Here is a 26265-nt window from a genome sequence, read left to right on the forward strand (position 1 = left end):
TTTGCTCTCTGGTAAACAACATGGAAACTTGGTGAGCTTTGGGGTTCAGCTAATGCCCTCATACTCCAACCCCTGAAAGATGGGCTGAAGTTCTGTCTTAACTTTCTGCAAAGCCTGGATTTATAACAGGTTAAATAATCAGTTTCTAATATTTCTATTCCCTAGATACTTTTGGGGGGGATTTTGGACTTCATCAGCTTAGAGAAATAACACAGAAAAGTATATGATTTTTCCATTCTCCCACATATTTGTTCATATTTTTTAAGGTGTCAACGCAGCCTGAAGCAGCCCCCTCATTGCTGAATAAAGGGGCCCCAAAACTTGCTGTCCTGTGGACATTTGCATTCTCTATGTACACCAGTCCTCTAACAATTTAGATTTTATTTTGATACATTATGTCCTATTACCACACATACTGGAGGAACAATAACGCTGGAATCACACATTATTTTAGAACTAGTATGATATGCTTGTCCAATATTATCTTTTGTGAAACAAAAATATAAAAAGTTCAGGACAAGTAATTTAATACCTGTGAAAGTTAGCCCTCTGAATTTTTCCATGGGTTTCTCCAGGTAATTTATATCATAACTAGGTAATATTTGCATATTTCTCTTTTCCAGAAAAATCTGGCCTTGAGGACTCATTCTCTTATCTCAGAGTTTTACTCTTAGGATTATATAGCATCCTTCAGTTCTTTGATTTGATTATGGGAACCTCTGTCCCTAAGTTGCCAAATGTTTGAGCCTCTGACCATCTGCCCATTATATGATGACTAGTGACTAGATGATATACCAAAGGAGGAAATGGGCAAATATTTCAGGCTGACTTTCTCCACTTAGCACCACCTAAAGCATTTACTGTGATATCACTTCCTGATATTTATTCTCAATTTACTAGAATTGAGCTGTTCCAAACACTTGTGCCTTCCCGTTGCTTACCTGGATTCTGGAGCTTAACTCAAAATTTCCCTTAGGAACTCCTGGGGATCTATATTAAACAGGGGACTGAGATTGTCCCTGTTAGTGAGATGCTGCTAGAAAACCCAGAGATGGAGTTGCCCATCCCCCAGAAACGTGAGGCTTTCATGTCTGAGGGGATGGAGCAGTTCTCCAAAGTTATACCAGCTGCTAACTCACAGGACTGGCCTGATACCTTTGAACTTGAAATCAGAATGAACCAGGTTGCCTATGTTGCTTAAAACTCAGGGCAAGGCATCTTGGGCATTTTGAAACTAGGTGAGTGCACTACGTTTGTTCTTCATGCACACTTAATGGACTGGATTCTTCATCCTGGGGCTTGGAGTGAGCCCTGTGGAGTTGGGGGGAAATGCAGGGATGAAGAAGACTAAGTGTTATTCAAAGATCCCCCCATGTCTTGAGGAAATATGTGCGATTATTTGGGTAGAAGTTGGAAAGTTTGTAGAAATCTGAGTGGAGGTTACATTTGAGCTGAGTCTTTTAAATTTTTTAGCAACAATTTTTCTCAACATATTTAATAAATGCTCACTATAGAAAATGTGTGTGTGTCGGGGGGGGGAGCTAAATCTCATTAGGGTGTGTATTTTTTTTTCTAAAAAGAAAACCCAATTTCTTGCTTTTATAGCTCAGCTAGCACAAAAGAGGCAATGTGGTAGTGAAGAAAATTAATGTCAGTGAAAATAATATGCTGAGGTGAGAATGAGTCCAAATTCATTTTATGACTTCAATCTTCACATCTGAATGTAAAGAAAAATACACATATTTACTGCTCAGTAGTGTCACATAAGTACTGTGCTTTGAATTGTGTATCTAAGATGCAAGATAGAAATATTTTCTGGAATAAGTCACTGTTTACTTTTTTATTATTGGGGAACTGACGTAGCTAAAGCAGTTCTTGGAAGAATTTGGCAAGCAGTGCTGCCATTTTGTTGATGAAAGAGATTCAGAGAGGCTGATATATCTTTCCTGTTACACTACTACCATGCAATGTTTGTGATATTCTATTGGTTAATCAAATCTGCAGATTTAGAAATAAAGTGTTAGTCATAGAGACAATGGGTCTTAGACTTTGGTTTCCTTTTAAATTTGCTTTTATTCATTCATTATCATTCATTTAACTACTCATTCAAAAATGTTTACTGAGTGGCTCTTACATGGCAGATTATCTGAGACAAATATGCAGAAAATTGTCCTTAAATTTTGAAGATGATAAAACTTTCCTGGGTTACACGATAAAAAAATGCAAACAACCAGGTTCCAGACTTATTATATTAGACTTTTTAGGGGAGAAGATGAGTAAAATCCAGGGTATGCACATGCTTTGCCAGTTGGTTATGGATTTCTATTACATAATAACATAACATAATCTGCAGCAGCAGATAAACAAAATTTTTGCTAATATTTGAAATTTCATAAGCCAGCTAGTTTTATCACAACTCTGTAAGATGCTATGCTATTTAATTTATTATGATATACAAATTTATGATACTTTCTACTCTTGATGAACTCTTTAGCTGATAGCCTTGGTGTGTCAATGAAGCTCTCTAAAAATCTCAATGCAGGAAGGGAGGAAAACCATGTTACTTGTAATTTACTAAGTATCAAATTTGCATCCAACTAAAAAATACTGTAATTCTTGTGTCCTTAAAACTTCTTAGGGAAGAACAAACTTCTTATGGAAAAATATTTCGATCCCAAAACAGTTGGCCATGCAAAGGAATCCTAAGTGGTACCTGAAGAATACAAGAGAATTACATAATTTGTGGTCATAGCTCAGGTCCTTCTTCCAGGAGACCTATATTTTTCCTCAATATAAGACCTATATGCTATAGGTATACCTATATGCTATAGGTATACCTATAGGTATACCTATATGCTATAGGTATACCTATAGGTCTACCTATAGGTATATAAGACCTATATGCTAAGTTATGTTCAGAAACTGGGTCTGAAGCTATGAATTTCCTCTATGGTGACTCAGGTCACTTTTCCACTCACCAGACCTAGAGTTTTGTTTTGTTTTGATTTTTACCATATTTTCCAGGATACACTTTATGTATTTTCTCATTTCTTTTATTCTTAGGGACACAGTGATTAATCAGCCACAACCACAGGTCCTTCCATATCAGGAACTGTTACTTCTTTCTATTATAGTAATTGTTCCCATCTTATACCTGACGGTTGGTTGCCACATCTGCTCTCTGCTCCTGTGGGATTCTCTTGTTCCTACTGCAATCTGTGAGCCCAGTCGGTGGCAACATCTCCCAACTATCATCTCTAATCTTTGCAGAGGACAGTCACCACTGAGCTTTACAAAGAGGCTGACACCCCAAGCCAATGTGTTTCCCAATGTCTTCATGAAGAAAGTCTCCTCCAAATACTCCTGGAGGGATATGGTTGATGGTTGCTGAATATGTTGCACATATTTGATCCACCTCAACATTTCTTTTTTGTTTGTTTGTTTGTTTTTTTACAGTTTATTTATTATTATTTATTTTTGAGTGAGAGAGTAAGCAACAGCAGGGAAGGGGCAGAGAGAGACAGAGAGAGAGAGATTGGGAGAGAGGGAATCTCAAGCAGGCCCTGCATTGCCAGCACAGAGCCTGATGTGGGGCTTAAACTCACGAACTGTAAGATCATGACCTGAACGGAAACCAAGAGTCCAATGTCCAACTGACTGAGCCACCCAGGTGCCCTGACCTCAACATTTCTATTTCTGAGCCTTTGGATTTTCTCCTGTACAGTATGCCAGGGAAGTTCCATATCTCAGACACATTGAATACAGGCCATTATTGAGACTAGGCTTCAATTAACCAACCAAACTGTCACCAATTGCTACTCAAAATTTACACATTAAATCTAGAATCACAATGAAATCACCTATGGTTTTATTCAGACAAATCTAACCTTATGTTCCATCTCATTTGGCTATCATCTTCAGAAATCATTCATGCATATATTCCCCAGACTTTTTAATTTTTATTTATTTTTGAGAGAGAGAGAGAGAGAGAGAGCACAAGTGGGAGAGGGGCAGAGAGAGAGGGAGACACAGAATCTGAAGCAGGCTCCAGGCTCTGAGCTGTCAGCACAGAGCCTGACATGGGGCTCAAACTCACAAACTGTGAGATCATGACCTGAGCCAAAGTAGGATGCTTAACTGACTGAGCCTCCCAGGCGCCCCTTCCCCAGATTTTTATTGATATATATTCATGAGGTCTTATAAGCTCTTCAGCACATTCACTATATTTTACTGGATAGTGTATGTACAAAATCCTTTCTCCTGCTCGCACATTCCAGAATCTGAATTTTAAAAAAAATGAACCTGGAGGCAGTGAGGAGTGGTAGAATCTGGATAAGAAGTAAGGATAAGAGGCCTTCTTTGGGGGCACAACTAATGAATGTTTTTAATGAAAGAAAAGCAGTTTACCTAGACACGTGAGAAGGTGGCTGCTTCTGGCAAGGGTGGTGTAAAATGGTTTTGGGGGAAAATGTTTCTCAGACTTGTCTTTGCCCAGATGTTCTCATTCCGAGAATAAGGGCCGCATTCCTTTTAAACCAGTGCCCATCCTTGGTATGGAAGACTTGGTGAGTCAGGCATTTAACTAGCTTGTAAATTTGCAAATTACATAATTAGATTTGGGGCTTTATCCTTAGCCATCATGCAGACAGAACAATGGCCCTCAAAAATGTTCATGACCTAATGCCCAGAACTTGTGAATTTGTTACCTTACCTAGCATTAGGACTTTGCAGATGTGACTAATGTGTTTTTGAGATGTAGAGATTACTCAGGATTATCAAGACAGGCCCATTGTAATCACAAGAGTCCTTATAAGTGAACGTAGGAAGCATGAAAGTCAAGGTCAGAGTCAGAGAGATTTGAGATGGGACGGGCTAACTTTATTTTTTATTTTATTTTTATTTCTTATTTTTTTAATGTTTATTTTATTTTTGAGAGACAGACAGAGTGTGATTGGGGGATGGGCTGAGAAAGAGAATCCAACACAGAATACGAAGCAGGCTCCAGGCTCCAAGCTGTCAGCACAGAGCCCAATGTGGGGCTTGAACTCACAGACTGAGATCATGACCTGAGCCGAAGTCAGACACTTAACTAACTGAGCCACCCAGGCACCACGGGACTGGCTAACTTTAAAGAAGAAGAAGAGGGGGCGCCTGGGTGCCTCAGTCGGTTAAGCAACCAACTTCGGCTCAGGTCATGATCTCACAGTCTGTGGGTTCAAGGCCCGCATCGGGCTCTGTGCTGACAGCTCAGAGCGTGGAGCCTGCTTCTGATTCTGTCTCCCTCTCTCTCTGCCCCTCCCCTGCTCATGCTCTGTCTCTCTCTGTCGCAAAAATAAATAAAAACATTAAAAAAATAAATAAATAAAGAGGAAGAAGAGGCCACTAACCAGAAATGTAGGTGAGCTCTAGAAGCTAGAAAAGAAAGGGGATGTATTCTCCCTGTAGTCTCCAAAAAGAACACAGCCCCACTGACACACCTTGATTTTAGCACAGTCTGACCCATTTCAGACATCTGATCTCCAGATCTGTAAAATAAAAATTGTATGTTGTTTCAAGCTATTAAATTTGTGGCGATTTGTTAGAAAAGGAAAGGCAAACTAAATACCTTCATGCTTTCCCTGCAGGGATTATTTCCAAGCCATCATAGAAGGCTTTCTGACTCCCTAGAAGTGCCTTGAGTTGGTGGTTAAAGTCTCTGAGGTTATCACTTTCGTTTTGTCATCTTTGCAGTCCTGTAAGTGAGCTTATCTCCTCTCCCTCACAACCTCTGTCATCACCACTGGTGTCATTGTGGTCATAAGCATCTGTCAGTTGATTACCAAAAGGCTTCCTTCCACTGGTATTTTATCCCACACCACTGTGGTGACTTCTAAATAATCATAATGCCTGCATGACAGAGATTTCTAATGACGCATTTCTGCTGGACAAGGGGGAGGTCTTCCTTGTGTTCACCAAGTAACATCTTTATCCTTTAATCCCATTTTGAAGCTTTTGTTTCTTCCCTAGAACTCCTCTTGATACCAAATACTATGCCATTCCAGGGCCTGGCAGAAAAACAGAATTCATTCCAGATGTTTTGAATGGACTATGTTAAGGGACAAAGCACTGAGAGAATAGAGATATTAGAAAGCTGTGAATGGATGGATAAATAAAGGGACAAGGAGAGAGAAAATAGTCATTGGAGTTCAAGGAAAGCTGTAAATGTTAAGGATGGCTTGGCTACCAGTGAGCTAGAGATTCTGGACCAATTCTGAGGATGTGGGGATGGAATAAAGTCAGCCTCTCTATTTTTCCCACCCACTGATCTCCAGGTTGTGCTTCCTGTTGGCCAAATTCAATCAGAATGAAGCTGGCAATTAGAACTTTATGCTTTAGTCAGTAATACCCAGCATTACTGAAAACTTTAAAAAGTGTTCATGAATGACATTTCAAATTAAGAAAATACTCTAGTATTTAGAATATTCTAGTATATAGAACTCTAGTGATATGAAAAAATCTGAAAAACACCAAAAAGCATAGAGAAGGTAAATTAAAATCATATGCAATTCCATTACTCAGAGAAAATCACTGTTGACATCTTGAGGTATTTTTTCATTCATTCCCTTCTCTTCTCACATATGTGTATATATGTAAGACATATTTATGGATATGCATATATAAGAATAAGTGCTACTTCATGAATTTTTAAATTTAATGTACTCTTTCAGATTTAAAATATTGTTATAACATATATATTAATGACTATATATTGTTCTATGATATATACTTCTTCACATACATATATATACATGCATATAATATATATTTCCTATATCATATATATGTATATAGATGTACAGTTTACTTTGAAAATTTCAATATTATACCTGATGCTGCAGCAAATTCCCTTGTACATGAATAATTGTGTATATTCTATTGTTTCCTTAGGGTAAATCCCCACATTTATCTTTCATCTCCCAGTCTCCAAAGCTTTGTGCTCATTACTTTCTGGCTTAAAGTAACAGATGTTTTCTTTTATTGCTCTCCCTGACCCCAGTTCCCAAAGCTGCCTTTTCTATTTGCCCCCCAACCTGTGAGCCTTCCAAGGGCCTCAGGGCCAGTGCCTTCTCTGGGCATGTCATCTCACTGTTTTTCCTGGCCTTTCTCACAGCACCAACCACAGTCTTGCATCCAGTCTGATCTAATCTTGTGACCAGTACTGCTCTGGCTTGCCCTGACTGTCCTGTCTCGCACCTTTTCTCAGGAATATTGGTCTCTTTAGAGGTTTTTATACAGCTTCTGTACTTCAAAGGGGCACAGAAAATTTCCAGAGACAGTGCCAGTAACAAGTGTTTCACATAGAAAAACCAGACCTCCTACCCTCACCTCTTCCCAATCCTAATTTTCCCTTCCCAAAACTTCCTGCTACTACTCTATGGTTAAGAGATAAGAGACAAATCTGCCCTGTTTAACATGCAAGAGCGAGATCATAGTCAGATGGGAAACACGTTTTTTCACCCTCCTTAAACCGTTTTACTTTCTTGCCAGCAATGTTGGAAGTACAAATCACATTGGGAAAGAAACACAACTATATGTGTAATTACCTACAAAATTATTCATAGCAGGGCTAATCTTTCAGATAATGAAAGAAATCAAAGATACTAGCAGTTCTGTTCTATTCTGGACATTGGCTTTCATTCACTCAACTTCATTCAAAGCACAGTTGGTCAGCAATTTTTATTGATCTTTCACATAATCGAACATGAGAAGAGTTGTATAATTTCTAGGCTTGGGCAATTAATCACTTCCTGCCTGTTCTATGGATGCTGTGGTAGCAGAAAGCTCACTTATATTGATGCTCTTCCTCCTTAGGACCCACGAGGGGAAGGCACTGTGTGTGAGGAGGTCGCCATTGGGAGAGGGAGGACCTGCCCTCAACACCTGCCCCCCACCCCACCTGGCAGGTGATACAGTGACCTCTGGTGGAGCAGAGAGCCCAAGAGCCATTATGTTCTGTAAGGGACAGCTGGGCTGGAATTGTTGAGGACTTTTATTTGTGAGTTCCTTAAGATGCACATCCTGTGATAAAATTTACATATGCCACTGAGGATGTATCTTATTGTATATAGTTATTTCCGGTTTATACAAACACCCCTGATCTCATTCTCTTCTGACTCATGGCAACAGCGTTTTTCATGTGTGGAGGAACTTGTATATTTATTTTTGAATCATAGCAAATATTATTAATTTCGTTCACCTTTTACACTTCCAACTTGCAAAGAGAAAATAGATATTGGCATTGTGAAGGGTACATATAATTATGGATTTAGATTGACAAGATCAATATGAGTGTGTAAAATACTAAATGACTAATAAACTTACCAATTCCAGTCGCCATTGAAGCTCTTACTGGATGTGTGAAATCTGGCTGGTTATTCTTTCAGTTTCCTCATTTGTAAAATTGGGATAATAGTCACTTGCCCCAGAGGAATGCTGTAATTATTCAAAGAGATAATGCTGTAAAATTCTCAGTTCAGTAGCTGGCACATAGTAATCCTAGATAAATATTATTATTGTTGTTTCTTTTTTATTTTATTTTCACAGTTATATTGTGGTTAAGCTTGTGCTTGTAAATTTGTGGACCGGTATCTTTTTTTTTTGTTTTTTTTTAAAAAAATTTTTAACGTTTATTTATTATTTTTGAGACAGAGAGAGACAGAGCATGAATGGGGGAGGGTCAGAGAGAGGGAGACACAGAATCCGAAACAGGGTCCAGGTTCTGAGCTGTCAGCACAGAGCCCAACGTGGGGCTCGAACTCATGGACTGAGAGACCATGACCTGAGCCGAAGTCGGCCGCTTAACCGACTGAGCCACCCAGGCGCCCCTGTGGACTGGTATCTTTACCCACACCAGGTTATATAATCTTTTTTCAATTATGTATTTTGAATATATTCAAGTATATATTTTTTTCAATTTATATTTCAATTTTTATGTTTACTTTTTGATTACCGAGAATAATAACTAATATAAATTGTTTTAATAGAAGCTTACAGAGTAATTTTATCTCAACCTCAGTACAGCTATATGAACCAGATATTATAAGTTTTAGTTCCCCTTAATGAATAAGTATAGATGGCTTGACAAGTTCACTCACTTATTCATGCAAATATTTTTAAACTTCTATTAGTAATGTCATTTGAACTATTTTATGAGCTTCCCCAACATTACAAGCAAGGAAGTACCAACCCTAATATTCATACTCTGTTCTTCTGATTCCAAATCCCATACCCTCCATTGCCTGTTGAATAACATTTGGGCCACCCCAGAACTTGCCAGCTTTCCTTACTGTGGCCATGTGAAGTAATCTCAATTCATTTACTAATTTTAGGCTAACTTGTTCATAAACTCTCTCAGTCAGGTGAGAAACTACCCATTAAAAAGATCTCACAACATGAATTCACAACTTCCCTAGCTTCTAGGTTTTTATAAAATGCTTCAAACCTCTATGACAAAATTTATAATTGGATTAAACTAAATCCCTCATGCTTCTGCTTAAGTGAATATGTAGTATGCCAGATAGACAAGACAAATGGGACAGAAAAAGCTGGGATGCTGAAGTGCTATTTTAAGTATATTTTTTTTTAATTTTTTTTTCAACGTTTATTTATTTTTGGGACAGAGAGAGACAGAGCATGAACGGGGGAGGGGCAGAGAGTGAGGGAGACACAGATTCGGAAACAGGCTCCAGGCTCTGAGCCATCAGCCCAGAGCCTGACGCGGGGCTCAAACTCACGAACCGCGAGATCTTGCTGAAGTGCTATTTTAGTCTGAAGAATGTGAGAGAGAACCATGCAAAAATCTGTAAAAAAGAGCGCCCCCTGTAGACGGAACAGCAAGCACAAATGTTCTGAGAATGAGGGACAGTGAGAAGAGCGGTGTGTGGGGAGCAGGAGAGTTCTAGATCAGCGCAGAGTCCAGAGGGAGCAGCAGGTTTTGTGGGGTCTTGGGACCATTGGTAGGATTTTGTCCTTCACCGTGAGTTGTGAAGGCTTGGACGGTTTTGGGCTGAGGAGTGCTATGGCCCATGTAGGCTTTAAAAGGTGAGAGCCAGGGTGAGAAAGGGAGGCTGCTGCCCACCAAGGGTGACTTTCCCCACGCACTTAATACTTAGTATAGGTCTTATTTTCTAACTGTTGTAGAAAACAAAACCAAATAGTTGATGTACTACCAAAAGCTGGCCTTCTTTATTTTTCAGGAAAGTTATGGGATCAGCTTTTCTGTATTTTACACTTCTCCTGGATCTGTAAAACAGGACTCCCACCACTCCCTAAGTTAATGGTTCCCTGACTTCTTAACTATTTTCCCCCTTAATACCATTTTCTTGGTCTACTGAGACCATTATTAGAAAAGTTACATGTATACCTATGTGTGCATTATATATACACTTAAAAAGTAAATATATATTTAGTTTTTAAGTTAGTATTTATTTTGTACCATGAATACATGATTATCTCATGGCTGTAGACAGTGAGGTAATAAGAGAAATTCTCAAGTACTGCAAACATCCAGTTGTAAGCACTTTGAGACTAGGAACCATATTTACCTGATATTTCTACTCTGTCTACAGAAAAGCTCTTTGTACAAGAACTCCTTCCAAAATAACCATGAAAATCCTTTCACTAGATGTGTTAATAAAATCTGATAATAATATTGACTCAATTGTATCGAGTGCTTTCCCAGCTCACCATGATTCTCCTTTTTCCAAAAAATTCCTCCAATCTGTATAGACACCCTATCTCACATCACACTGCCCCATTATCTTTGGGCAGAACATGGCTTTGGCCTCTCTTTATAAATAATTGGATCAGGAGAGAGTACTGAAGGGTTAACAATAATCTCTCCCTAACATGTAGAATTAAGACCAAGGCTGGAAGTACAACATGGAAGATCATTATCCACTCACCCTCTAGATGAGAGAAACAAAGAAAGTTAATTCGTTCAGAGGGAAAATATTACAGCAGATGTCATATAGCAGATATGCAGGGGTAGTGAGGAGGCTGGACACTTTATCACTTCTTTTTCTAGAAGTTTCAGAGTAATTGACTTATTCCAAGAGAATTTTTGTGTCCTTATATTGAATTATCACTTTTTACCTAAGCTAGCTTTGGCTGGTTTCTATTGCCTGTCCTAATCATAATTTTCCATTCCTCCGGTAGCCCATCTAAACGTTATTAGGTCTAGCAATACTGGTGTAATGGCAGATACAGCATGCAGGATTAAACCAAACTTTACTAAAAGCCAAATATACTTCATTATTCCTTTTATTCAAGAGGCAATTTCAAATGTAAAACTGGACAACTAATAATAATAGTTATTATTATTATATATTTATAATATATATTTATATTATATAGATATATAGTTATATTATTATATATATTATACTATATTTATATAATATATTTGTATTAAAGTTATTATTATAAATTTATAATAAATTATATTATAATTATATATATAAAATAAATCATATTAAATATATTAAATTTATATAATAGTTATATTATTATATATAATATATTATTAATATAATAATATATTAATATTGGTTAACCCTTTGTCCTTGTGTTCATATAATAAATATACTATTAAAATAAATATTCCACTCATATGAAAAGCATTTCAAATACTATGCATTTCTTTGAAATAGTTATTTGTATTTAAATGTTAATAAATTTGTTTGAATGTAGGTAAAGAAAACAAAACATGAAAACATCAAAATGTGAATTTACAATGAAGTGTTACACGTGGATTAAAGTACAAAATGAAGTAATAATACAGAGTTTTATTTTTGTTACTAGTATGAAGTCTTCACTTTCGTGAAGTTTAAATCAAGACCTAAAAATATTCGGAATTGTAACTAAGTTGCAAATAAATGGTCTACTCCTAGAGATCAGGAGTCTAATTGGATTTATTGACTCTCCATGGAGAGTCATTCTGCGCACATTTGTTCTGTAGTTACAGGGTAACAGGCAGTTTCTGTGTAGGTTTTTGTCTAGACTTATAAAAACTTTCAATAAAGCTATGGAGACATTCAATTGCTTCCTGTCTCATGGAAAAAGTTGTAGAACCCAAATCATGTTGCCTGTTATAAAGCAATTTCTGAGTTTGTAGCCTTTCTTTTAGTGCTTCATCTGAATCAAAGAAAGGAAATCAGGAACGATGATTACTAATGATACAGTGAAAGAATTGTCCAGAAAATGTATGTTGGATGAGATTTTTATCAACTATGAAAGTGAGAAAAGTAATTGTTTTTTGATAAGTAGCTTATTATGGAGCACAGACTATTCATTCATTTTGTGGGAGTGTCTTCATAACTATAAGAAGTAAAATTTTCATGGTAATAATGCTGAAAACATTTCAATGGGTTTGTTAGTCACTCAAGATATCTGTCCTTTACAATGTTATTATTATAGCTCATTCTGTGATACATTTTAAATTAATATATTCTTGGAGTTAAGATAATATTTATACCATTGAAAACTTTAGATTACAGACACAAGACAATTATTTCTGTATTGTAGAAGAGTTTTCACTTGTGGTACTTCATGATTTTATTTTGCTGGAACAGTTACAATAGTTATAAAATGCTCAACTGTTTTTTTTAATGTTTTTTAAATTATTTTTGAGAGAAACAGAGAGGCGGGGAGGGACAGAGATGGAGACAGAGAATCCCAAGCAGGCTCCCTGCTGTCAGCACAGAGCCTGAGGTGGGGCTCGAACTCACATGTTGAGATCATGACCTGAGCCGAAACCAGAGTCAGATGCTTCACTGATTATAAAATGCTAAACTCTTAATAGTTACTGGGATGGGTTAATATGCTAATTTTAAAATGCCCAGATGGATGGAGATGAGAGTTTAGAACAGTTGGCTTTGCTTCCTCTTTAATCTCCAATCAAAGCAATGTTAGGAGTGAGGACATAACAGAGGCTCTGGAAGCTCCTAAACAGGTCTATGTGTAAGGGATGAAAACATAAGGATCTGTTTCAAAGGAGAAAAAAGGTCTCCAGTCAGAAGGCTGTGAAAGTTCATGAGGAATTTTCCGGTTGATAACAAGAGCAGGTACAGAATCAGAAAATAAAAATTCTTAATTAGGAAAGCAAAAATAGCACAGCATGCAATATAAAGTTAATAAAGCTGAATTCATCATCAAAATGCTGGATCAAGGTAAGAATTTTTAGCTGGATAGATATAGAAGTGAGAATTGAATATCTTCATTGAGGGTCAGTTTCCCAAGAGTGCCTAAGGACAAACAAGCAGGATAAATTGTAGGAACCTCAACACTAGGACAACTCAGATCACTGTTGCCATCATACAGAATTGTGTAGGCTAATCATGTATGTAACTGAGATATGATCATAGTTAAGTCCTTTCTTCTCCTTCTGGCCTGGTGAGTACAAACAAATTGGCAGGACAATCTCTGTCAATCATAAAAATAACTTCTTTTCTCCCTTGTATTCTAAAAGTTATGAAAAAGTGTATATACTTAATATAGATGTTAACATAAAACAACTAAAATTCACGAAGTGATTGTTGAAAATACTTCTCAAGTGCCTAATATGTGTAAGGCATTATGCTGGGCATTATATAAGATTTAAGGATATCCACTATGTTCCATGATGTAGATGCTCTTGGATAAAACAAACATTTATACAAATAATATAAGGTACTTGATCGGTGTAGAAGTAGAGAAAAGGCAATCAATAGAACAGCTCAAGAAATTAGCCTCAGAGTTCCAAGTAAGAACCCTGTTATCCCACTGAGATCTCCCTTAAAGTGACTGCAACGGCACGTCCATCCCAGTTCAATTAGCAAAGCTTCTGAGTTTGCCACCAGTTTGTCACCCTCAAATTATACCTACAAAATCAATGGTGTTTGCCTTGTTAGCAGATTCAATCTATTTGTAACACTTTATTAAAGAACTGAAAGTGGTAGATAATAAATAAGTTTTGACCAAATGGCCCACTCTCTTTATATCGTATATTTGTAACAAAACCACTACTAGGAGTAATCTTAGAACTTCTGACATTTTGCAACAACATCAGATTACAAAATCCAGAAAGCATGTTTTTTCTCTTTGCAGATTTTTGACATATTTATTTCTGTGACTCATAACACAATAATGATAAGAAAAGCTTTTCATATGATGCCAACTATTGAAAATTTTAACTCAAAGTATAATACTAAAATCAAAAGTATTGGCTTATTCATCAGAGTTCATATGCTATTATATAGAAATCAGTTTTTAAATTATCACCACCTATAGGAATTTTCATCCCTATCATATGAACTAATTTGAATACCTGTTTTTCTATACAGTATTTTTAAAATAGAAGATTATTTAAAAACAGAAGATTATTATGTAACACCAGCATCACCTTATATAATTTTTTTATTCTTTTTTAATTTAGAAAAACATAAAGTTAGGTACAAATATTTCTTATGCTTTTAACACTGATATAACTAAAAATTAAAAATTAAGGAAAACAAAACTATAAAAGCAGAAAGTTAAAACTGCCAACGTTAGTTTGGTATAACTGATGACAGTGTGCTTTATATACATTGCAGAGTACAGCTGAACATAATGCTGACTGCTCCAATGCAGGTATTTTGAATCCAACACACCTAAAAAAGCATGCGATTAGTAATGAGTAACTTGTCATACTCCTTCTTCACATTTCTTTTGAATCTGTGAAACATATTACGACGCTCAATGTCATTTCAATATTACTTAGCAAAAATATGCAATTTGTTTTAGGGTTTTGTCTATTATTTTATGGTAGTACCACTTGTCATCAGCTCCATAATAAACCAAAAAGCCAGTGTGTGCATTAAAACCAGAAGTGAGGTTAAGGGGATGCATGATGTCAAAAAAGGACTCCTAAGGAGCAGCTGGTGAGGTAGACAAGTATCCTGAGAGGATGATGGTCCAGAGGTAAAGGCTGTTTCAAGAAGGAGGGAGTAAACAGTGGTGCCAAAAACTAATGAGATGTCACCTAAGAGGATGATGAGGATTAACCATTGAGTTTGTAATATGGAGATAATTTAACAAACTCACAGAAACCCAGTTGGATCTTTTGACCTAAATGACATCTATCATGAGTGGCATCTGAAGTTTGCTCATGTATTTTTTCAATATATCTCCTAGCTTCTTTCAAAAGTGTGGGGCCTTTAATCTCTGTTCTCATACTCAGTCTTTCTGACCACTCTTCTTCTTAGAGGAAGGAAACCACACTTCGCTCTTTTAGACACATCCTCTCCTCTTGCCTTTTTTTTTTTTTAAGTTTATTTATTTTGAGAGAGAGACAGCACAAGCTGGGTAGGGGCAGAGGGAGAGCGGGAGAGATAGAATCCCAAGCAGGCTCCACACTGTCAGCACACAGCCCGACCCAGGTCTTGAACACATGAATGGTGGGATCGTGATCTGAGCTGAAACCAAGAGTCCCATGCTTAACCCACTGAACCACTTAGGCGCCCCTGTCTCACCTCTTTTTAACTGCTATGCTTCATTCCTTTGGAGCTGCACTGGTTCCCCTCTTACTAGCCTGAAGTTGTTATTCAGTCCATTTAGCTCCACTGTAGATGATACATGAGGGTAGAAGTGGCAGAGAGGCCATTCTGGGTCCTGTGTCTGAAGCATGCACAAGACAAAAAGAGTTTTTTCTTCCAAGAGAGGTGTCTTCTTAGCGTCTTTGCTTTTATCACATATGCTGTAATGAAAGTGTCTCCATATTTTGTTTTTTGAGCTACATTACCTTTTTGTATTCCTTTTCGTATCCCTTTTTATATTGCTGCTTTAGTTTGCTTAAGCTCCTGGATGTGTGATGGTGGTAATTTGATATATTCCAGAAAGATCTGGGAAGAGAAAAACTTCCTCCAGTCACACACAGGCAACATACAAAAACACACGAAGCTTAAAGCTTAGAATTAAAAAAAAAGTTTTTACATACATTATCCCATTTTATCCTCACCACAGTCCTTTACTATGGATACATCTAAGCATTTTTAATATGGAAAATGAGACAAGAATTAACTACATATAAACTCTTTTCCAGATCTTTGAAAGAGAAGCACAGTTTAAAGCAGATGCAGACAAAAGCCCACATATTTAGATATGCACAGATATTTAATATAGATTAAGATAGTTTAAGTTGTGGTGGACTCTTTAATTTTAAAAAAAATGTTACTGGTTTAGTATAAAGGATACAAATGAATAGCCAGATGAAAAAGTATATAGAGTAAGGTACAGAAGGTCTTGAGTTCAAGAGCTTCTATTCCCGTGGAGGGCTGTGCTGCCTCCAGGCAGGTGGTTTTGTTTACTTATCCGCAGTTTAGTCAAGCTGAGGGGGACACTAAAGTCAGCAGCTTTAATAAAGCCCCTCTAACTCCCACACTAGTGGCCAATAAACTGCAGCAAAAGAGCAGGACCTGAGTTGCACTGACAAACACACGGTACCAGTTTCCTGTGTTAGACAACCCTGGCTCTCTCCTGATGATCTCCTCTCTTCTTACCCTGCATACTTCAGAATTTTCAGTCTCCGCCACTGCTTCAGTTTTCATGAGCACATTGATAACATCTAAATGAGCATCTCCAGCACAGATCTTCCCATAAATTTCAGATAATTATTTCATATTGTCATCGGATCTCATATTCAGCATTTTCAAGATCACATTCGTCTCCCATCCACATATTCCTGCTTTTCTCTTCTGGATTTCAGTGAATATCAAGACTTGTTAGAGCTGGAAGATCAGGGATCATGCTGACACTTCCATCGCTTTCATCCATAAATCTGATACTCATGGAGGAGATTTTTACTCAAGTCCTCTTATGCATGCTTCTTTGGATGATGGCAAAATGTGTGAAGAAAAGGGCTCCAAGAAGAGTCTAAATAAATATGGAATTATGTAATTAAAAAAATTTTTTAATGTTTATTTATTTTTGAGAAAGACAGAGTGTGAGTAGGGGAGGGGCAGAGAGAGAGAGAGAGAGACACACACACACACACACACACAGAATCCAAAATAGGCTCCATGCTCTGAGCTGTCAGCACAGAGCCCAACGTGGGGCTTGAACTCACAAACCACGAAATCATTACCTGAGCTGAATTTGGACGCTTAACCAACAGAGCCATTCAGGTGCCCCTGGAATTAAGTAACTTAAATTTATCTGACAGGTAATGATCAGGTGCCTACCTTATGGTAGGAATTGGGCTATGATCTTAACTACTAATTTAATAAGATATACATGTAAAAGTATACTACCAAGTTAATTTCCAATTCATTCAAGGAATTCAATAAATATGAAATTTTAATTTTAAAATTTAAATAGTCATTATTGTAACATAAGTATTAATCAGTTAATATTTAGTTGTGATGTTAAATAGATTTTTTTTTAATCAGACACTGGTAGTAGCCCTTAATATTCACTTAACAGAAGATGTTATTGTTTCTTCAGAGAGGCAAGTCTGAGCCATCTGTGAATATCTGTTGATTCTGGTCAGCAAAGAGAAAGATAGAAATTCCATTATACAGCTTACCTCACAAAGTGAAGCTGACTAAACTAGGCAGAGTTGGGAATGCTGAAAGCACAGTTCCTATATATTAACTAATACAAAGTACAATAATGTTTAATCAGTTGTACGACATAGATGTATATAAGAACGTAATCAAAAAAGAATGCCCATCCATTAAAAACTGGTCGAAACGCCATCTCTATTCAGAAGCTTTTCCCAACCCCATCTGGATTTAATCTCTTTCCTCCTAGTTATTTATCCTAACTGGTCTGACAATGATTACTTTTTATCATGCGCCATATCCCACACCGGACTGTGTCATTTTTTAAAGTATTCTCCATAGCACCCAGAACTGCACCTCTTGTCATGAAAGCATCTAAATACTCCTTTGTAACTGCAAAAAAAAAAAATGCGTAGAAATTTATTTGGTACACACTATTACTGTAAATAAGATGATAAAAATTCTTGCTAAAATTTTTCTTTTTATTTAGAAGCACACATTTTGAAGGTATTTCACAAAGATTTCTCAGCTTTTTTTTACAGTGAGCTATTAATAGTATGTTTTGTCAATAAATTTTATTTTCTCATTATAGCCTTAATAATTTAACAAATACATAATAAGTGTTGGTATCAACATAATATACTTTCTCTAAGATATACACTGATCAATGACAAGTGTAAGTCAAACTAAGCCTTGATATAGTTATGAAAAAGCATGCTTATTATGAATGTCCAGATATCCCATGTGGACAATGTATACCAGAATTATATCTCAAGAGGTCTTCTAGGTGACATTTGTCAGCTTAATGAAGTTACAAAGGTCCAGGGTATGGCTGTCAGCTAGGAAAGCTGTGACACAGGTGAAAGATATATTTTCACCATATTATACCATGAACTAAGGACTCAAGAGTGAGATATAATACAGAATTCCGGTAAATTAATTTGCATTGACATGCTACAGCCATGGCATCTTCTTTGGATAGGCCTTCTCAGCCTCAGTTTCTCTGATTTTTCCTTAAATAGAAAACATGTTCATTACATCTTTAACATCTCAATATTCCATTTGCTAATATTAAACATAGAGAAGTCAGAGCATATACCCAAAGAGTGGTCAAGTTCATATTTCCTTCCTATTATGTAGTCTTTTTTTTTTTTTTTTTTTTTTTGCTTCTCATGGAATCTTAGGTGAGAGTAAAGGATTTTGAGATAAAGTATAGGGAAAGTTAAACTCCTAGAAATGTAGTAGGAAAGTGGTGTCCAAGACCTGAAGGGTGAAATGGGAGAAATCAAGAATGGTTGGTAAAATGGTAAAAACCTTTAGTTTTTAAGATGGATCAGGTCTAAGGATCTAATGTATAACATGGTAATTATACTTGATAATTATACATGGTAAATATACTTGCATATTTGAAATTTGTTAAGAGAGTAGAGTTTAAATGTTCTCATCCTCCCCACCCCTAAAGATAAATATGTGAGGTGATGGATGTGTTAATCAAACTGTAGGAATTCTTCCACAACATATATGTATATCAAATCATCATATTATACATTTAAAATATCTTACAATTTTGTCAGTTATGCCTCAATAAGGCTGAAAAAAAATCCAAACAGAATGTAGCTTAAAAAATGTGAATAGATAAGTGTAAATGGAATTACTTTTCATTTTAAAAATAATTACCTTTTTCTCTCTATTAATAAAGGGGATTTTGTTTATTTAATTTTAATTTATTTAATTAATGTTTAATTTAGTAATGAGTTACGTTACTTTCTCTATTAAGGTATATTGTAATATTAAAAAAATAACTATCTGGACTAATATTTAGCATTCTGTGTACTTTCTTTAAAAGTAGGAGGAGGGCAGTGTGCCTGGGTGGCTCAGTCTGTTAAGCGTCCAACTTGGGCTCAGGTCATGATCTCACTGTCTGTGAGTTTGAGCCCCACATCTGTTCTGTGCTGATGGCTCAGAGCCTGAAGTCTGTTCAGATTCTGTGTTTCCCTCTCTCTCTGCCCCTCCCCAGCTCGCACCCTGTCTGTCTGTCTGTCTCTCTCAAATATAAATAAACATTTAAAAAATTTAAAAAAATAAATAAAAGTAGGAGGAAGGGGATGTCTGGGAGGCTCAGTTGGTTAAGTGTCCAACTTCAGCTCAGGTCACAATCTCAAGGTTTGTGAGTTTGAGCCTCCATCAGGTTCTCTTGTCAATGCAGAGCCTGCTTTAGATCCTCTGTCTCCCTCATTCTCTGCCCCTCCCCAGCTTGCACTCTCTCTCTCACCCTCTCTCTCTTTCAAAAATACATAAACGTTAAAAAAAAATAGGAGAGATTTACATTGAAAGTTTAGAGTTGGTGCTTCTAACAATCTTGTATTAATATGGTAATTTTTTATCATTGCTAACTGGGTGTGCATTTATGCCCAGTTCTCATTTTAAATATTAAAATTTTATTTTTGTTTATAAGTGAAATAAATGAGAAAATTAAAAAAATGGAAGATTATCACACTGAAATTTCCAGATCATATGTGTTGTTAAATGTTTACTTAGTAGGTGCTTCATATTTTTTAATTTTCCTTTCTATATTTATGGAATATAATTTGGGCTTCAGAGCTCAGTGAACTAGACTTATATCCATATCTCTGCGCTGAAAAGGTCGCTGTCCTTAATAAAGATACTTAATTCTTCTGTGTCTCTATTTTCCCACAAGTAGAGTAGGAAAATAACAGCATTCACCTCATTGGGTTATTGTGATATGCAGGGCTGAGATAAAACATATAAGCCATTTAGTACAATACCTGTTATAATAAATAATAAATGATAGTGTTATCATTTTTACATATTTTGCATTTCATTTTTCCTCAGAAAACTAAGTGAAATGGGTACTGTTATCCCCATTTTACATATGATAAAGATGAGAATCAGAGAAATTAAGTAAACTTCTGAATTCTGTGTAAGCCTAGTTCTATCTGGTTGCAAGATCACTTCTCCCATAGTATATACACCACATTGCCTTAAACAGAGTTTGATTCAGCTCTCTTCTTGAATATATTTTATATCAGCTTCAAAAATCTGTATGAGCCCTTTGGAGGCCATTGTTATTTATTTTTCAAAGCTAACCTTTAGAGTCTGTCTGAAATAATATTTTTTAAAAATTTTTTGTCAGCTTGTTATTTACCTAGCAAATCCCCTAGCTAGGTAATGAAGTGGTTGTGGTCCAGTGGTACGAAAGTATTAATAAGAATAGTTACCATTAATTACGAACTAAAGAGTAAGCACTTTGTATTGACTTCTGAAGTTTCCACAACAACCCTATCCATTTTATGGGGGAAGAAACCGAGTTTAAGGAATTTAACCTAGGGTCACACAGCCAGCAAGTGACTGAGCACAGAACTGCACCAGCTTTAACTGATTCTTGTTTCCTTTCCTGATTACTAAACCAATGATTCTCAAATTTGGGCAACTTGAATCCTTACACAAGGAGTAAAATCATGATTTCTGGATAATGGACATAAATATCTCTGATTTTGCAGTGTTGTCTAGAACACTGGCCTCTACGCATGTGTCACTGAAAATCATTGCCAGTGTCTAAGAGGTCAAGACTGCATCAAGGACGTAGACCAAATTTTGTCCAAACTTAGTCTAGTTTCCTCCAATTTAAATTTAGTGGTACATGTAGCAGTTCCCATTCTTAGTCTCCTTCTTAGAAAAGAAGGAGAACAAAGAAAAGGTGTGAAGGGTGGGAAGGAAGGTGACAAGTAAAAGGAAGGAAATTCAAAACTGGATATAACCTCCCCTATTGTCATCCTTTGTCCATCTATTTTCAGTAAAATGTGGTTTTATGAGTATGCACCTACTTGGATTGTTATATTTCTAGAATATATTTAGATCTGGGATTCATACTGCATAATTTTTTCCTGGTGAAAGTTGCATCACCTAATTTCTTAGAATAAAATATCTGTTCTTGCAAATTTGTAAGGGCATGTTGGCCACTCAGAAACGAATGAGTTTTCTTAGGCAACGAATCCATTCCAGGCTTCAACAGATATGAGTACAAGGACTGCCACATTTACAGAAATTTATAGAAATAACCCATGTTAAGTGAACCTGATGGAGGCAGAGATTGGAATGGTGGTTGCTAGGAGCTGGGGACAGGGAGACCCGGGGGGGTGTTAGTCAAAGGGTACACAGTTTCAGTTATGTAAGATGAATAAGTCCTAAATATCTATTATACAGTATAGTGCCTATAAGAAACAATACTATATTGCATACTCAAAAATTTGATAAGTGGGCAAATTTTATATTAAGTGTTCCTATCATACAAAAAAGAAATAATAAAAATGGCAGCAGGAAATTTTCAGAAGCGATGCACATGTTTATGGCATGGATTATGGTGGTGTTTTCATAAGTATATGCTTATTTTCAAACCCATCAAGTTATATACATTAAATATGTACAGCTTTCTGTATGCCAGTTATGCCTCAATAAAGTGGGATTTTTTTTAATATAGGAATAATCCCAAACGCAAATCTCCAAGTCTGGAAATAAGACTTGTTTAGAGTGAGCAGAGACGCACCAGGTATTCCTGACACTGCACAGTACAGCAATGCTTGCATGTACAGCTCAAATGTGAGAGCCATTACTTTGAGGGCCCAGGCGAGGCCACGTTTCTCCAGCAGGAAGTGTATCATGTGTGTGCAGAGGCTCTCTCCCTCTGCAGCCCTGCAGTCCCTCGGCAGTGTCCCTTGCCTTCTCACCCCTGGTCTTCTTCGGTCTGGTCTTCGGTCAGCTCCTAGCCTCAGGGCCTTGCTAGCTTCATTTAACAATCTTGGACACTCACGAGAAGAATTATGAACATGGCGAAGAGGATTATGGGTAGGGGACAGGTTTAAGAAGGCAAAATTTGAGAGTCAGATTTGGCAACGTGCAGGATGTGTTTTAGATTTTATTAATTTTATTTATTTAAAGTTGTTTTTATCTCAGCACCCATCATCCTCCCATAATGAACTCCAGATGACGTTCTAACAGAGCTGGTGGCCTCTGCAAACAGAGCCAAATCAGTAGAATCTAAAGTCATATTATTTATTAATGACTTAATGTTTAAAAAAGGCAGTGCAATTCACTAAAGAGGATTTTTGGTGAGGGATGCTTTAAATGAGATGCTAAATCAGATGCTGTTGACGGGAGACATTTATTCATTTACGGTGACCCATCTTGACTTTTATTTTTTATTTTTTTATGTATTCCTTGAACTGAGAGTTAGAAAAAAAAGTTACGTACATGCTTCAAATTGTTCATATTTGGGTTGGGGATTGTGTTGTAACATTTAACAACAAATTAACAAACTGATTTAACAGTCTGTTAAATTAACAAATTGATTTAATTGGCCATGCTTTTTCGTATGTACAGTAAAGATTATGTAAAATACTATCTTACTTTTATGTATGTGCGAGTATGGGGGGTAATTTTTTTTTTAAGATTAAAGCACAGTTTAGAATGTTGCCAAAGTAGAACAGTCTGTGTCTAAAGTAAATTCAGAGACTTAAAGCCAAGTAATTGGTGAGCAGGTTCTCTCGACTTATATAAGCAAATATTAGAGCACATTATCTATGTGATTAAGGTGTATGACTTGAAATTAAACCATCAGTTTCATCTTTTCATCCATGATGTTGAAATATGGTAGGGCAAATTAGACCAGCTAAATATTATTCAACTGTATGTATTATAAACATGTAGATAAATCTATGCTGAAAACATATTTTGTACCAAAATATATCAACATTTTTATCAAAAGTAAAATATGAATATTCTGTTAGCAGTTGGTTCATATTTACATTTTATTTTCTTACTTCCAGTCTTTACTTCCCCATTTATTAAACCATTGAGCAACAGAGAAAGGCCAAGTTTTTTTCACCTACTGTAGCCCAGATAGGATGTATTACACATGTTACTTGAATAAGTTCTCACAGGGACCCTGATAGAAAAGTAGTTCTTGCTAATTGTTCGAGGTGAGGGAACTGAAGCACAAGAAGAATGTTTATTCGTATCACTAAGAGGTTTAAGATTTGGAAATAGAGGGGCGCCTGGGTGGCTCAGTCGGTTGAGCCACAGACTTTGGTCATGATCTCACAGCTCGTGAGTTCGAGTACCACGTCGGGCTCTGTGCTAACAGCTCAGAGCCTGGAGCCTGCTTCGGATTCTGTGTCTCCCTCTCTCTCTGCCCCTAACCCACTCACATTCTGTCTCTGTCTCTCTCAAAAATATATAAACAGTAAAAAAATTTTAAAAAAAATATTTGGAAATAGAAATCAGCTCTATATGAATCCAACAGTCATCTTTTCTACTGGTCCAATCTAATTTTCAAAATCTCTTGTCAACATTTAGTGCCTTGATTAAAAAAATCTGATGACTCTCAAATCTTTATTGCTATAAAATTCCTTAGCATGGCATTTATTTTTTTAAAGTTTTTATTCAAATTACAGTTAACATACAGTATAATACTAGTTTCAGGTATACAGTTTGGTGATTCAACAATTCGGATGGACCTAGAGAGTATTATGCTAAGCAAATAAATCACTCAGAGATAGCATGGCATTTAGTATCCTCCCTAATACAGCTCCCTCCATGTTTTCCTACTTAAGTCTCACTACTTTTCTTTGCTTATCTTATTATCAACTCAATACAGAATTTGCATTTCCTTAACAGGCCCAGTTTTGTTTTGTTTTGTTTTGTTTTTTTCCCTCTGTTTAATGGATCACCCTATTCACTTCTGCTTGGGTTATTTTCTCTCTTACCTGTATTTGTTGAAATCCTATATGTCGTCCAAATCTTAGGATAAATGCCACGTCTTCCACGAAGCTTCTCCTCATCTTTCTTAGGCAAGCCCTCATAAACCATTGCTTATGTTGGGAACCTGGGCAGTCTGTCTTATGTTATAGTTATTTGTGCCTCTGTTTTATCTCCTTTATCGGAGTCTCAGAAGGAAGACACTCATCTTTATATTTTCCAACTGTGAAAAGGCAAGGTCTGGCTATGTGGTAGAGGTTCAATAATTATCTCTTGACGAAGTGGGTTAGAGTGACAGGAAACTAAAGAATAATTTCAATTTTATTCTTTATTAGTGAGGTCCCAATATATGTGGTTGATTCTCATAGAACTTTTTAGAACTGTTAAAATGAAATTTGCTAACAACAGAATCTCCAAATGTTATCCCCAGGATAGGTTCTGGAATTGTAATATATAAAACCCTCTTGTAAGCTCATGGAAATCATTTCAAAATGTCAAAGATTCTGGATTTGAAAACAATGATGATGACATTAATATGGAAAACACACGCAGTAATTAAGGATGCATATGTATGTGTGCATGCAATATGTTCAATTTTTTTTTATCAGATTGATATCCTTGCTTACTAAAGAATAGAACCCACTTGTGACAGAGAATGTTAAGATAATTTTTCAGTAACGCATGCATTGCTACAAGTTATAACAGTAAAAAAAAATATTATAAATTAAGGCACCTGGGGGTCATTCATCTCAGCTGGCAATACACCTGAATAAAAAAAGGAGAGCTGGACTTAATCTCCATGCCTGTCATTTATTTCTTTCACACAAAAAGTATGGGACACAGGTGGCCAGAAGTCAAAGATCATACTCTGCCTGAATGCTTCTTAAAGCATGGTACATATGTATGGGACCTGCTGGGTGAAATCAAAAAGTCACTAGAATGGGGTTCAATTTTAGTGACCCAGGTCAAAGGCCGTACTGCTTTTGGTGTTTTACAAATGTTTGACAGATTAAATACCCACCTCCTAGGGATAACAAATAGGCCATGGAACTAAAAGTATTCATAAGCATTAAAGCTTCATTCAGAATTCTTCTCATGAAGGATGTAGGTCACATAAAATTAGTAATACGGTTACAATAATTTTTTCCTGTTGTCAAAAAATTATACTCTGGACAATATCCCTGAGTGTAATTGCAGATCATCCAATATGAAGAGTAGAAAAAAAAAAAAGAACAGAAAAAAAGCAGTTTATAGACCTGACCCTCCCTGAAACATAGCATTACCTTTTACATATTTTTTCATATTTGCCACATTCTTTTCTTTTTTTTAAGTTTTTTTTTAATGTTTATTTATTTTTTACAGAAAGAGAGAGACAGAGACACAGAATCTGAAGCAGGATCCAGGCTCCCAGCTGTCAGAGCAGAGCCCAACGTGGGGCTTGAACCCACGAATGCAAGATCATGACCTGAGCCGAAATTGGACACTCAACTGACTGAGCCACCCAGGCATCACAGCCACATTATTGTCTTAGATGCAGTGCCATTTTTCACTAATCTGCTATTCTGCATTTTTTATAGTTCAGTATTTCTATAAAATTGATCTGGTATAAAGATATATTTTGACATAATCTGTGTGTATTACTGGAGCAATAATGTACGAAAATGTATGAAAAAGTGCTTTACACATAATGCAAAATGCTCTGAAATTAAGACAGTGTGTTTATTTATTGACTGATTGATTGATACCTTAATGATTGATTTTAAACATATTGGTATCAAATTGGCATAAAGTGGAATATTTTACACTTCTGTACATATTATGGTTACTATTAGAAACCATCACCATCATGTAAGAATAACCAATGTTATCACCGTATGGAGAATAGCAAATAATTGATTTTTCCAACTGATATCAAAGTTGTAAGGGATCCATTATT

Source organism: Lynx rufus, unplaced genomic scaffold (genome assembly GCF_022079265.1).
Source record: "Lynx rufus isolate CCGP_SWC_20201006 ecotype Redwood Valley unplaced genomic scaffold, mLynRuf1.p SCAF_1, whole genome shotgun sequence".
NCBI classification, from domain to species: domain Eukaryota; kingdom Metazoa; phylum Chordata; class Mammalia; order Carnivora; family Felidae; genus Lynx; species Lynx rufus.